Genomic DNA, 15,535 nt, shown 5'->3' on the forward strand with positions numbered 1-15,535 from the left:
AGGCAGGCAAATGAGGGTTCCTGTTACAGTCTATACCAACTTGTAGCTATTGCATAGTCTCTGTAGAAATGGGTCCTCTAGCCTCACCAAGTCTTAAAGGACTGTAGCTGCAAACTACACTGTAATTCCACTTTCAAAAGGTTCATGAAGCCAAGAGTCCCCTTCTAAGTTATTTTCCAAAGTGATGTCTCATAGAAACGGTAAGATATACATTCTGTTGCTTTAAGCCACAAAATGTGTAGGTGATCCGATAAGTAGCTACAGATAATGGATACAGATGGTGATGATTATCACTGATGGCAGAGATGTGATGCTAGCTCACAGCCCCTAGGCAGAGAAAAGATACAATCAGACAGGAGACTTGCCGTGTAAAATGCAACAACCTTAATTAAAAATAAAAGCAAGCTCCTTGGAGCTAAAATGGCATTGCTTATTTAAAGTCTGTCTATGGCTCCTTTTCTTTGTGAGAAATGCAGAGAGAATGCCTAGATATTTTGACCCTGGGACCTAAAACACAAACAAAGAAGCAAGCCCCTAAGTTATTTGTTCATTAAGAACGTAGGCCCCTTACAGATTCGGAGCAGATGTCCTGTTTGGTATTAAAGTGGGTCTTCTAACAACTGGAGCAGAACCTGTCTCTGACTCTGTTGCCTGCCACTGGATCCCATTCTCCTAACTGGATTGTCTGGTTGGGCCTAATAGGAGAGGGTGTGCTTAGTCCTGCTGTGACTGAATGTCCCAGGGTGGGGTGGTACCTAAGGGAGGCCATCTTCTCTGAGAAGGGTAATGGGTGGAGGGATTTGTAAAGGTGGGACTGGGAGGGGAGGTGGGAGGGGGACTGTGTTCAGGATGTAATAAATAAATTAATGGGAAACAAAGAATGTGGAAGCAAAGTTCTTAGAAAACAAAATCCTGACGGACTGTTTTATCAGCCATCTAGATTATCTGCATTGCTCTGTACAGAGAGATAAGTTCTCTCTGACCACCAAATTGCAGAGCTCTTCTTGCCCTTATGAAACAGGAACCATCATGTTTGTGTGGGCAACATTTTAGGTAGAAACATAAAGTGATAAAGTAGACATTGGGAAAGAATTTGTACCAATCCTTATCAATAACTTCATCTATCACTCACCTTAACTGAAAATGAACATATTTTCTTCTGCTTTTCTACCAGATACTGACGTTGACTCTTCTCATGCACTTCAGAAACAAATAGAAATAAAATGCACCTGGGCTTTTGACTTGACTAGTAAAATTTATATACTGCTTCTCTAGCACTAAGTCAAAAGAGGCTTAGTTTAAATAACAATAGTTTTAATTATTCCCAAATCAGAAGCATGATATGAAGTTCTTCCTCCACATATGGAGTCTGTGGTAGGCTTTCCTAAAACTAGCTCAAATCATCTCAGTTGTATCTGCATAAAAGTAGCATAAAGAGCAAATTTCTAAGGAAAGTACCAATAAATTAAAAACTCCATAAAACAACATCAATTCACAGGGTAGGTATTTTGGAGTTCATGATGTAGATAAGTTACAATGTAAAAAAAGAAGGACATGAATGTCCTAGGTATGTTGGACGAAAATGTTTATTGTAGATAAAAGGGAGAGCACAGAAAAAGGCAGAGACATCTGAGAAAGTTCAGAGTGAACATGACCCTGAGCCAGGATCTAAGAAGAGAAGGGAAACAGAAAGGGAATAGATGTCACTTACCAAGAGAAGTGGCCTGGACTAAGATATGTGCCAAGAGAATAGAGGCTAGAAGTTCACATAGCCAAAATAGCTGGACTGTATAGAGAAGGGCAGATGGGGCAAGGGCAGCTCAGCTAATGGATGAAGATGTTTAGGATAGGGGTGTGTATGCCAGCCATTCCCTGTAACAGATAAAGACAGGAATGCTGGGAGAACCTGGTGGCCAGGTCCACTTTGATATGGTAAATAGGCACCACAGCCATCTGTCCTGGGTTTATGACTACAAGTACTCTGTAGCCTAAGTAACATAGCAGCGTAGAGTAAAGGGGGCATTCATCGTGAAGTCCCCATGCTAAATGCCAGAGCCTGTAAGTCGTGCCTGCACCACTCCAGTCTACCGCTACAAGTTGAAATGAGAGGTGCTATGAAATAGTTATTTCTAGAGTTTCAAGAATTTGCAATATTGTCACTGTATCCTTCAAGGTTTACCCAATAAGGTGCCCAAGGAAGGCATATACATAAAATCCACTTGGCAAAGCACAGCACATTTCTATTAGCTGTGATTTCATCCCAAGCCTCCAATGCAAAAGCACTAATAAAGTAGGCTGGATCATATGACCTGGTTTTCCTAAACCTAACAGATTTTTCCTTCCTACAAAGCTTCAAGAGTTGAGCCTTTATCTCCAGTCTCATGTCTCTCGCAACAGCATCTATCTGACTAGTATCCATATTCTGCCAGTTCCCAAGCTTGAAACCAGTGACTTTCACAGGTTTTTAGCTGATGCTTTTGGAGGGAAGGGGGGCCAGAGAATGATGATAAACTATTGATTCATCAGAATAAATGGGATCCATTCAAAATCACATGGGTGGTATGCAGAATAAAAATAGTATATCTTGATTTTTTTTTCTAAACCAGAGAGAAGGAAGAAGAAAAGGAGAAAAGGGCGAAGCAGGAAGAGAGAAGGGAAGAGTGAGGAGAGAACAGGGAAGTAGAGGGGGAAGAAGAATTGTTATCCATAATTTGAGGCTTCTTTTCTTATTCTTCACCATACATGGACATAAAGAGGGGTAGCATCTGTAATTAGAGGGAGCTCATGAAAACACATAGGAAGCTAAATAAAGACTAAAAAGCAAGAGTCACAAGTTGATATTTCAGACAAGAAGAAATATGACCATTTAAACACCCTTCCATGCTTATTAAGACTGTACAGAGTAAGACCAGAATGAGGTGAGAAACTACACAACTGATGGGCAAAAATTAGGACTACTTAAGATAAGTGTTATTAAGGATGTAATTCATCAAAATTCTTATAAACAGCAGGTGAGAGTATAACTAATACAACAATTTGGCATTATCATATTTGTTAGGCCATGCTAACGACATGTACATTAACCTGTACATTTCAGTGGTTTAAGTCAAGATCTTCTGGAAGAACCTACAGTCTTGGTGTATATGCCCTTAATTCTGTCTTCCAACTGGTAACTGAATGATCCAGGTATTATCCACTATTGACTCTGACACTTTAAACATTAAAGCTTCAGTTTGAGAGATTGGGTGGAATATTATATAGCCAGGTATGTAATGGGCTATATTGCACCCACCAGCATAACCCTGTGCTCATAAAGAAGCCTGGGAATGTGGTCTTCTGCTGTTACCAAAGGAAATGAGATCTGTGAGCAGAGAGAAGTCCCTGGAACACCTTGCAAATTTGATCACAGACACCTGACATATACAAAAAGGAATTCATTGACAGATAGCCTCAAAGCCTATCAATAGACCTAGATGATTTCTATGTATGCTCACTAGGGCATCCACATAAGAATGTTCATGGGAGAACTGTTTCTAACAGCAGGCCTTGGAAACAATCCAAGTGTCTGGTACCAACAACTGGAAAATATCCAAATATTTAACATGGAGGCCTGGAAGCAATCCAAATGGGATCAACAGATAAAGAAATAAATAATGTCATTTTCTACCAAATGAATGGTTTTTACATAAAATAAATGAAGTATAAACACAGTTTTTAAAAGCATATCTTGTAAACATCCAGATGTTGAGTCCTAGCCCAGCAAAGTACCAGGGTACACTGCAGCATGGTCTGCTTTTGTGTTCTCCAGTCTGCTTTGACTGTTGTTTCTGTCTGTTTGTCTTTTAGTTTGGTTATATTACATTTTTACTTGTAGAGAGGATAAACACTTGTGCATAATGTGTGTGCCTGGTGCCTGTGGAAGTCAGAAGATGGCCCCTGATCCTCTGAGGCTGGGGTTACAGAAGGTTGTGAGCAATTATGTAGGTTCTGGGAACTTTACTGGGTCCTCTGGAAAAGCAGCCAGTGCTCCTAACCACTGAGCTATCTCTCCAGGCCCTGGTTTGGATATTTGAGATGATGGTCTAACACTGTCATCCAAGCTGATCTGGAATTCACTGTATAGCCCCAAGTGGTCCTCCAACTCATAACAATCATCTATGTTAGCCTCCCAAATGCTGGGATTATAGACTTGAGACACCATGCCCAGTTTTTCGTTTGTCTTTGTGAAAGAGGGTCTTACTACCTATCCCTGACTAGCTGCCTGGAAATTTATGTTTAGATACAATGGTCTTGAATATGAAGTGAACCTCTTGCCCTCTGCCGCCTGATTACAGTCATGTAAGTATATATATATTTTTTTAACGTATAAACTAAGTTTTAAGTAGTTTAATTTCAAAATTCAGTTGCAGAGTTGAAAATTTATCTTAAAATAATTAAAAGGATGTTCAGGAAAATAAGAGGAGTGCATGGCCTGAACTAGTTTATTACCTATTATATAGGCTCATGCATATTTATTTGCCTTTTTCATATCATTTTTAACCCATACCCATATTAACACCAGGGAAAGTCTTATCTATTTATAAGGCATGGTTATTGATAACTTTTGATTTTGCTACAGAAGAATAAGAGGAAATAGAAAGAAGCCTATTAGGGAAGAGGGAAGGAACCAGAATAAGAGAAGAAAATGTGGGGATGGGGCAAAATATGATCAAAGTATTTGGTATACATATAAATAAATACCATGATGAAATCTTTATTTTGGACAACTGATATGCATCGAAAAAAAACAAGCAAACAAACAAACAAAAAAAAACAGAAGAAAACATGAGAAGGAAGATAGTAGAAGCAAGATGGGGCAATACACAGAGATTCTTGTTTCTGCCCTGAAGGTAAGAACATCCCTAGACTGACTCCCTTTGCTTGGCAGTCTTGATACCCTGTACAGATTTGATTCTGGGAGGCTCACTGAAGACATAATGGCGATATCTAAGACATGGAACCTCGAGAGATTCTCTGAAAAGTCTTAGACCAGCAAGAGAGCAAGTACTGACTGCACTGAGATTTGCCGATTTACTTCAAATAAAGGGCATACTAGAGCTCATTGCTCTCTGATCTTTGAGTATGAGATTGTGTTATACTGACTTTGTTTTCGGTACTGGGCATCAAACCTAGAACTTCACATGTGTTAAGTATCTTCTGTCCAACATTGTTTTTAAATGAACCAAAATATGGCAGAGGGAGAGAATGGAATCCAATCCAGCAAAACCAAAGACAAATACATGTAAAGCAACACTTGGAGTGGTATGGGTATCACGATAAGTTTGTTGCTGTGATATTATTACTATGACTATTATGTATATACTATATAAGCAAATTAATACATTTGTGTATATATGTACATATGTATTTTTCATGTATTTTATTACCTGCAGACAATAGGCCCTATCCTAAGATGTTGAATATGCATAAAGGCTGATGTTCCCTACTGAAGCTCCGTGCATAATTTCTCTCCTGTCCCTCACACTGTCTTCCCCTGTATCTTCATCATCATCTTCTCTGGATTCACATCATTCCTTTTCTGATCCCATGATAAAATATTCCTTCTCCTAGCTTTCCTTTGAAGATATATTAGTTTCTACCCTAAGAAGAAACACGAGATAGTTCTATGACTCCAGAAGTCAGTAAGTTCTTTTCTATCCCTTCATCTTTTTTATACATAGAGTTGAAGGACTGAAAGCAGAACCTTGAGGGTTACACGAATGTATTTGGGAAGTGAATTCTTAGATACTCATAAGAGTGCCAAGCCCCAATAGTTGAGTAGGATATATGGGGTCCATTTGACAGCTCTGGGCTGTCCAGATTCTTAAGAGTCATGATTATGGCATAAATCTTCTAGTTCATGGCTCCCAACTTTCCAGACAACAAATATTAAATATATTAGCAAACGAATGAATATTTTGAAAATTTCTTCCCTGAAGTTTGGCGGAATGTACAGACTACCTCAGATATGGAAAGGGAAATTTTCATTGTTCTCAAAGGTTTAAGGAAGAAGAGCTGATGGACCCACCCAGGCTAAGTGAAAAATGCCATGTTTGTGGGTAATTACAGTTGTTAGGAGGCTCTATCTGTCAAGTATAAGTTTAAGTGACAATCTGATGTGATGGACAGAATCTTAAGAGTCATCACCCTGCCATGATTCTAACCTCAATTCTTCAGGGTTTGGGTGCCTTCTTTTAGTTAAACCATTCCCACTCTCAGAAGCTGTGAGTATTCATTGATAAACTAAGGCAGGCACGTCTACTACAATTTAAAGATTTAAGGAGATGATTAGAACATTTCCAGCTTAAGGAAGATGCTCAATAAATGTCAGTCCCATTTAATGCATACCCAATTGCTATATACTTGGATCAAGTATATAGTCCTACAAAAATAGTTATCTTCCACTCTCAAATGTCAGATACTGAGGCTACTATGCAGAACTATAGTGTCATTATTAATGGTCTAATTCCAAGTGGACCAGGTTCAACATAAATAATATTTGAAAGTTAAGACACTTTAATGATATCGCAACATTGGTTGAATATGATTCTAACAGCACATCAGATGTAGTATGTGTCTATACCCCATTATGAGGAAGTAGAATCGAAGATGAAGCTGTCTGTCTGACATCATCCAATCAATGACAAGGAGAGCTTGAACTCAAACCTGACCTCTACTCTAGGGACCTTGCATTCTTCCTACCTGTTTCTCCCCTACACTTCTGCTTGCCTATGGCAAGAACTTCCGGCTTTTAAGTTGCAGTCACTTTTCAGCCTCAAAATGAGAAGTTGTTTTCACAGTCTTGCTATAATTAAGTCATCAGCACTACTTACAAAAACAAAACTGTGCCTTTTTAATTAGTGTCTTGAATGCAAATTAATGGTTCATTATTCTTTCTCCTTTCCAGCTGAGATAGTTATTAAAGTTGGGAGAAATAATGAATAGTCAGACAGGGAAACCCAATGGTTTGAAGAGGGTCAATTTCCCGCCTTAGATCCTCAGTATACCAGAGTGAACTAAGAGGCCGCCCCAGCCCCTCACAAAGCACCATATAATCCATAGGAAGCTAAAGGTAACATGTAACATTCGAGCTTGTATCACTTCCAATCAATGATAGTCTACATATAGACTAAGGAGATATTCTGAAAGGGTACCGAGAGAGTACCCTGTGTTTCCATGAGGTTTACTGAATTTTGATAGCAATGCCATATGATTCTAATTTCTTGATTCTAGAGAAGTTAGATACATCTTTTATTCATCCACTCTGCTATAATTGTTGAGGACTTACCGTGAGCCAGTTCTGGTGCTCGATGCTGGAGACTCAAGATTAATCACTGAGATGTGATTCTGCTTCAAATATGAGACGTGTGAATACATGAAAAATTGCTGCTAACCGTGGGGCCAAGTTTATTTGGCAAAATTGACTGGCTCTTTTCCCAATGTTCGGGACTAAGTCTTGCATAAAATCTAATATTAAAAATAACTAGACCTAAAAAGTTGAGATATTGAGTTCCTTCTCTATTCGATGCTATAATGCACATTTTTTCTATATTTCTCCAAATATTTTATGACACTACCTGAAGGATGCTACAATATACCTAAATGAAGAACTTATTTTCATTTCAGCAATATTTACTGGATCCTCCCCACTTTGATGAAGCCCAATGGAACTTAGAAGAGTCTCGGTGACATAATGACTGTCCAATTGGTATAAATTGCCATCCCTTGAGCAAGAACCAACTCTGACACTATTAATGACACTCTGCTATGCTTGCAGACAGGAGCCTGGCATAACTGTCCTCTGAGAGGCTTTACTCAGAAGCTGACTGAAACAGATGCAGATACCACAACCAAATACTAGACTTAGATTGGGGACTCTTACTCTTATGAACGAGTTAGGGGAAGTACTAAAGGGCCTGTAGGTGATAGGAACTCCACAAAAAGACCAACAGAGTCAACTCTCCTGGACCTCTTGGAGTTCTCAGAGACTAAGCCATCAAACAAAGATCATATATGGGCTGGACTGAGGCCCCTGGCACATATGTAACAGACATACAGCTCAGTGTCCATTTGGGTCCCCTAATGACTGGAGCTCAGGCTGCCCCTGAAGCTGTAGCTTGACTGTAGAATACACTCCCCAACATGGTTCCCTTGTCTGGCCTGAGGAGAAGAGGATGGGTCTAATCCTGCAGAGACTTGATATGCCAAAGAGAGGATGATACCCAGAGAGCCCTACTCTCTTAGAGGAGAAGAGGAGTGGAAATGGGAGAGGGACTTTTGGATGGGGGACTGGAAGGAGACAGGGTTTGGGCTATAAATAAATAAATATTTTAAAAGAGGTCAAATTATGATGATTCAGGACTGGACTATCTAGTCTCAGTGGCACATGTGACTTTCCTTCCTAGAGCCTAGTTAATAAAACAAAGAGGTCAAACACAAAGGCACTAAGCTCTCTACCATGCAATTGCTTGATTCTACAGTTTTACAAAATACATTTTCATCTTGAATGATTCCACCCATCAGGACAGCTCCAAAGCTCAACTGATTCTAGAGTATCTGAAGATCAAGAAAAAATTCTGTTATCCCAGGACATTCAAGGAGAATTGTAAAATACCATCAGAGAGTAGCCAGCATCCATGCTTGTAATTGTAAGGTGGAGAGGGTAAGAGCACGCAAGCCCAGGCAGCAGGGTTGTAAACGAGGACACATTAACTGAATAAAATGCTTGCCAGGAGTAGGGACCCATAAATATTCCATGACACCCAATTGATTTCTCAAAATGAGTTCCATTTCTGATTTGTAAATCTAGCAGGCAATGTTTGGGATTGTTCTTCAGCCTCGGCATCCAGTGTGCTGTGTCTACCTCAGAATTTTTCGGCTGCCATCAAACAATCACACTAATCTACTCTATCTGAACACTCCCCAGCTCACTGAAGCTTTCAGGCATGAGACTTATAAAATAGGTCCATTAACCAGAAGCCAGGATGCTTGAGAAAATTGGTGCAAAGAAAGGTAATGAAGGTGGATGGAGGTGAGATCCTAAACCACATCACCCAGAATGGGATGCAGGAGTTTCCTAAGACTTGAGTTCAGACAGGGTTCCTCTTAGTGTTTTTCAATTGTTTCCAAGTGATAGGTGCCAAAAAATGTAAATATTTTTCTAAAGCTATCAAATTAATGGTGCTTAAAAATGGTAAATTCATAACAATAAGTTCTGTTTCTAAACATCATACCCCAAGGACTAAGGAAACAGCTTAGCATAGCGCTGTAGCAATCAGGGAGTGGGGCCATCTGTTTTAACAGCCAACAAACCTCAGCAGTTTAAAACAGATAGGGTTGACTTCCTATGTGGCCGTTGACCAATTAGGTATCCCAAGCAATAAGTTATATTCTAAGGGAAGATGGTCCCTAAGGAAAGGGCCTGTCAGGCAGTCTAGGGAGAAAGTACAGGGCACCTAGTCTATTGGTAGGCTTATGGTTCAAGTAGGACTCCTCAATAGAGATCCTTTCCTTGGTATAAACCATGATTAGCATCCCTGATAACATCTGGGACCTGAGTTCATAGCCCCCTCAAATAAGTGAATAAAGACCATAGTGGCACACTCCTATAATCCCAGTGCTGGGGAGGCAGAGACAGGAAGATGCTTGGAACTCACAGGCGAGCCCATAGCACAATAACAAAGGCTCAGATTCAGGGACAGACAGTCTAGAAATAGTGTGGAGAACAATTTAGAAACATACATAACATTGACTTTTGGCCTCCGTACATATGCATACACATATGAATGTGTATCTACACACGTGCACACACACTAACATGTAAATGTGCGCTCGCACATATTCATACAAAAGAAGGGCACCTTGGGACTGGTAACATGGCCAACTGTTAAGAGCACTAGCTACTCTTCAAGAAGACCCAAATTCAATTCTCAGCACCTACATGGCAGCCCACAACCATCCCAGTTTCAGAGAATCTGACTGTCTCTTGAAGCCTTTGTAATCAGACATGTAAGAAAAACACTCATACACATAATAAAATAATAATTTAATTTTTTAAAGAACTGGATCAATATTTTAAAGAGAATTCAGATTCATCAACTACAGACCATGTGCTAGGTACAGAACCACATGCTTGCACATTATGTTATATAACAATTGCCCCAACACTGAGGAAAAAGTCAATATCTCTGTATGTAAAGAAATCCATCCCAAACTATACTCAGTTCTAAATGGGATGTCTTCATCAAATTTCTCCCCTTCATGCTCAAATATATATACAGACAAGGAGATGGGAAGCTTGTAAGGGCCAGAGGTGGTGGGAGACTCCAATGAAACTGCCTTCCAGTCACAACAGGACTGATGCACATATGAGCTCACAGCAACTGTGGCAGAAAGCACAGGACCTGCACAGGTACAAGCAGGGAGTCTTAGCTCTGAGAAAGGGAGCTGAGGACAGGGTCACTCCCCTAACCAAGACACTATTTTAGATTGTTACCTACTGCCAAAGGGAAAATCAGTTGTTTTCAATGGAGTGTCACTGGGTATATCAAAAACACTCCAGGGCAGGCCCTATGCCCAGAAACAGTCGGCCAACACAGAATGAAATGGACTCTGTAATTTTGTTTCTTGCTCTCTCTCTCTCTCTCTCTCTCTCTCTCTCTCTCTCTCTCTCTCTCTCTCTCTCTCTCTCTGCAAGGGAGGGTGTTTAAGAAAGAACATAAAGTTGAGTAGGTAAGAACGTGGGGAGGATCTGGGTGGGGATGGAAAAAAAACACAGTCAAAATATATAGTATGAAAAAATACTTTTAAAACAATTTAAAAAAAGAAAAGAAAGAAATTTATCACAAACTTGCTAGTTATCAAGTGCATCAGACCAAGTACATTCCATCTCCCTCCATGCATTACTGTAACTATAGTTGAAGGTTCTTTAGAAAGTGGGCCACTAGATAGAAACTCAAAAGGGCTGCTGTATAGTTATGTATTGGAGAAGAAAATGCAATGCTCACTCAAGGCTGAAGACATATAAATTTTAAATGATTCAGTGGGAAAACAAAGTTTTCCTACCATTAGATTTAAAAAGAGGCCTTACAGACTGTTCCATTTGGTCATAACTCAGCAAGAAATGTAGCGTTCCCCATAGATGATAGAGTATCAAGCAGAGTCAGGCCACCCTGCCCCATGGTTTATCCCCACAGGAATTATAAAGCTTATGGAAATAATTATAAAGCTAAATCTCATCACACTGTGACAACTATAATAAAAGGCACTCATAGTATTCTTTTACTGCAAGGACAAAGCAGAAGAAGAAACAGGGCAGGCTTGAAGTGGCCCTTTGTCTGCATTCCTCTCCTATTTAGTCATAGTTGTTAAATCCTGTGGCAAGATTCTCTACCTCACTTCACTCTTATGATTATCAAATATGCAGAGTACCTGCGTGGTGGAGGCTAGAAATTCTAAGTAAATGAGTGGTAAGACATTGGGAAGGACTATTGAAAATGTCTCTTTCTTGGGGCTGGAAAGATGGCTCAGTACTTAGCACATGCTGCTCTTCTAGAGGAGCCAAGTTAGTTCCCAGACTCCATATGAGGTGCTCAGAAGCTCCTGTAACTCCCACTTCTGAGGAAATTTGACTTCTGGCCTTCTTGGGCACTTGCATAAAAGTTCACATACCCATGCATGGACATCTGTATACACACATAATTTAAAAAATAAAATATGGTTCTGTAGACACTAGAACTGCAAGATGGTATCATTTGAGAGGCTCATAGAAGTTAAACTTGGAGAGCTGCCAAGCTGGATATTGATGGCGGCCTTGTGGGAACCTTTCAGAGAGTTTACTACTGGTGTTACAATATGTACATTAGCATTTGATAAGGCAGCTTAGTAGGGCTCAATGTGGTGCTGGCAGCCTACCTGCTTTTCATATGTTGTATTTCTGACAAGGATCTCAAACATGATTGGTAGTGCTAGTACCAATGACAAGAGCTCACTACACAGGGCACTGTACCTCAAAACAAAACTAGTTGCTCAGCTCTTGTGATGGTTTGTATATGCTTGGCCCAGGGAGTGGCACTATTAGGGGGTGTGGCACTATTAGGGGGTGTGGCCTTGTTGGAGTACGTGTGGCCTTGTTGGTTAGATGTGGCCTTGTTAGAGTGGGCGAGTCACTGCGGGCATGGGCCTGAGATCCTTACCCTAGCTACCTGGAAGTCAGTCTTCCACTAGTAGCCTTCAGATGAAGATGTAGAACTCTCAGCTCTGCCTGCACCATGCCTGTCTGGATGCTGTCATGTTCCTGCCTTGACGATAATGGACTGAACCTCTCAATCCATAAGCCAGCCCCAATTAAATGTTGTCCTTTATAAGATTTGCCTTGGTCATGGTATCTGTTCACAGCAGTAGAACCTTAAGACAGCTCTCATCCATGACAAAGTTAACTGTGACTGAGTCTTCATATTGACTGAGAACTGATTTCTAATAAAAGGTGACTGGTTCAAAATGATGATAATGATGATGATGTGATGATGATGATGATTGATGGTGGTGGTGGTGGTGGTGGTGGTGGAGGTGGTGGTGGAGGTGGTAGAAGTGGTGGTGATGGAGGTGGTGGATGGTGATGGAGGTTGAGCCTGTCTTGATGGAGGTTGTGAAGTTCATACAGTAATAAGACAATTAGTAAGTAAGACACCAAAACGATGCTTAGTATAATTAAAAGATTGTCTGAGAAGATGAATAACATAAGTTTTCAAACAGAGAAAATAAGAAATGCAATTGATTGGGGAATAGAAAGATGGATATTAATGGATTTTACATTTTTGTATTTTCTTTTTTTTTTTTTTTTCGGAGCTGGAGATGAACCCAGGCCTATTTCAAAATCATTTAAAATATGAAATGCAATGGTTGGGCATAAAAGATGTTGATAAATTAATGAGCTAAATTTACAATTTTGTATTTTCTAAAAAAACAAAATTTGAGAAGTGGATGTAGCAAGACTCATAGGGAACAGATAATCATATAGGCTATATTTAAGTGTGCTCACCTGCTCTAAGATCAAGAATCAAGAAATGGGATCTCATAAAGCCACAAAGCTTCTGTAAGGGAAAGGACACTGTCGTTAGGACAAAATGGCAACCAATAGATTAGGAAAAGGTCTTGACCAATCCTACAACTGATAGAGGGCTTATATCCAAAATATACAAAGAACTCACAAAGTTAGACTGCAGGGAGATAAATAACCCTATTAAAAATGGGATTCACAGCTGAGGAATGCCGAATGGCTGAGAAGTACCTAAAGAAATGTTCAACATCTTTAGTCATCAGGGAAATGCAAATCAAAACAACCATGAGATTCCGCCTCACACCAGTCAGAATGGCTAAGATCAAAAACTCTAACAACAGCAGATGCTGGTGAGGATATGAAGAAAGGGGAAAACTCCTCCATTGTTGGTGGGATTGTAGCCTTGTACAACCATTCTGGAAATCAGTCTGGAGGTTTCTCAGAAAATTGGACTTTGCACTACCTGAGGACCCAGCTATACCTCTCTTGGACATATACCCAAAAGATGCCCCAACATATAACAAAGACACATGCTCCACTATGTTCATAGCAGCCTTATTTATAATAGTCAGAAGCTGGAAAGAACCCAGATGCCCTTCAGCAGAGGAATGGATACAGAAAATGTGGCCCATTTACACAATGGAATACTGCTCAGCTATCAAAAAACAATGCCTTTATGAAATTCATAGGCAAATGGATGGAACTGGAAAATATCATCCTGAGTGAGGTAACCCAATAACAGAAAAAAACACATGGTACGCACTCATTGATAAGTGGATATTAGCCCAAATGCTCGAATTACCCAAGATGCACAGAACACAAGAACATCAAGAAGGATGATGAATATGCAGATGCTTCACTCCTTCTTTAAAAGGGGAACAAGAATACCTTTAGGAGGGAATAGGGAGACAAAGTTTAGAACAGAGGCTGAAGGAACATCCATTCAGAGCCTGCCCCACATGTGGCCCATACATATACAGCCACCAAACTAGATAAGATGGATGAAGCAAAGAGATGTAGGCTGACAGGAACCAGATGTAGATCTCTCCTGAGAGACACAGCCAGAATACGGCAAATACATAGGCGAATGCCAGCAGCAAACCACTGAACTGAGAATGGGACCCCTGTTGAAGGAATCAGAGAAAGGACTGGGAGAGCTTGAAGGGGCTTGAGACCCCATATGAACAAGAATGCCAAGCAACCAGAGCTTCCGGGGACTAAGCCACTACCCAAAGACTATACATGGACTGACCCTACCCTCCAACTGCATAGGTAGCAATGAATAGCCTAGTAGGGGCACCAGTGGAAGGGGAAGTACTTGGTCCTGCCAAGGCTGGACCCCCAGTGAAAGGGATTGTTAGGGGAGGGCGATAATGGGGGGAGGATGGGGAGGGGAACACCCACATAGAAGGGGAGGGGTAGGGACTAGGGGGATGTTGGCCTGGAAACGGGGAAAGGGAATAACATTTGAAATGTAAATAAGAAATACTCAAGTTAATAAAGATGGAGAAAAAAAGTGTGCTCACCTGGATAAGCCAGAAGGAAAAGCATCACAGAAGATAATTCATATTTTGGGATGTTCTTTCATGGAACAGTAGAAAGTTATTACAACATGGACATTGAATGTGAAAATGTCCTCTGCATGCTCACATATTTGAGTACTTGATCTCCAGATGTTGGCATTGGTTCTAGAGCTCATAGAACCTTTACAGGATAAAGCCTAGCCATCAGAAGCAAGTAGCTGAGGGTGGGCTTGGGGTTTATAGGCCAGACCTACTCTCAGTCTGCTCTCTGCTTCCTGTTTGTACATCCAGTGTGACCAGCTGCTTACACTCCTGAGGCCATGCCTTCCTTACAATTATGAAGTATATCTTTTCTTAAACTGCTAGGCAAAATAAGCCCTTCCTTCTTTGAGTCATTCCTTTCTGGTATCTTACCACATTTATGAGAGAATGGCAATTAAAGAAGGCAGTATGGTTCTGGAGAGATACAGAATGTATGGCAAGCCAATAGGCTTTTCCAGTCAGGAGTCAGTGGAGTTGGAACCAAAATGGTGTAACTTAGGTCAAACTCCAACTCGGTAAAAGATAAGTTCAAGTTCTAATCTAAAGTGCATATGTTCTTCAGCCTTACTTAGAAACAATGTCTTTATAGATATAATCAAGTTAATAGCCAATCATAAGAAGGTACAGTGGTCTCTAGAACAGTGTCTTAGAGGAAGAGAGAAAGTTGGTTGTAGGAACACAGGGGAAGACAGCATGTGATAAGGTGTGCCAGCACTCTAAGAAACTGTGGAACTGGAGTCTTCAGAGGGAACAAGGCTTGGGGACATAAAAAGGCAGATATTGATGGCTTCCGACAACAACCTCCAGAACTGAAGAAATAATTTCTGTGGTTTTAAGCTGTAGTTAATGGTATTCTGTTACAGCAGTCCTAGAA

The sequence above is a fragment of the Rattus rattus genome, chromosome 1 (assembly GCF_011064425.1).
Source record: "Rattus rattus isolate New Zealand chromosome 1, Rrattus_CSIRO_v1, whole genome shotgun sequence".
NCBI lineage: Eukaryota > Metazoa > Chordata > Mammalia > Rodentia > Muridae > Rattus > Rattus rattus.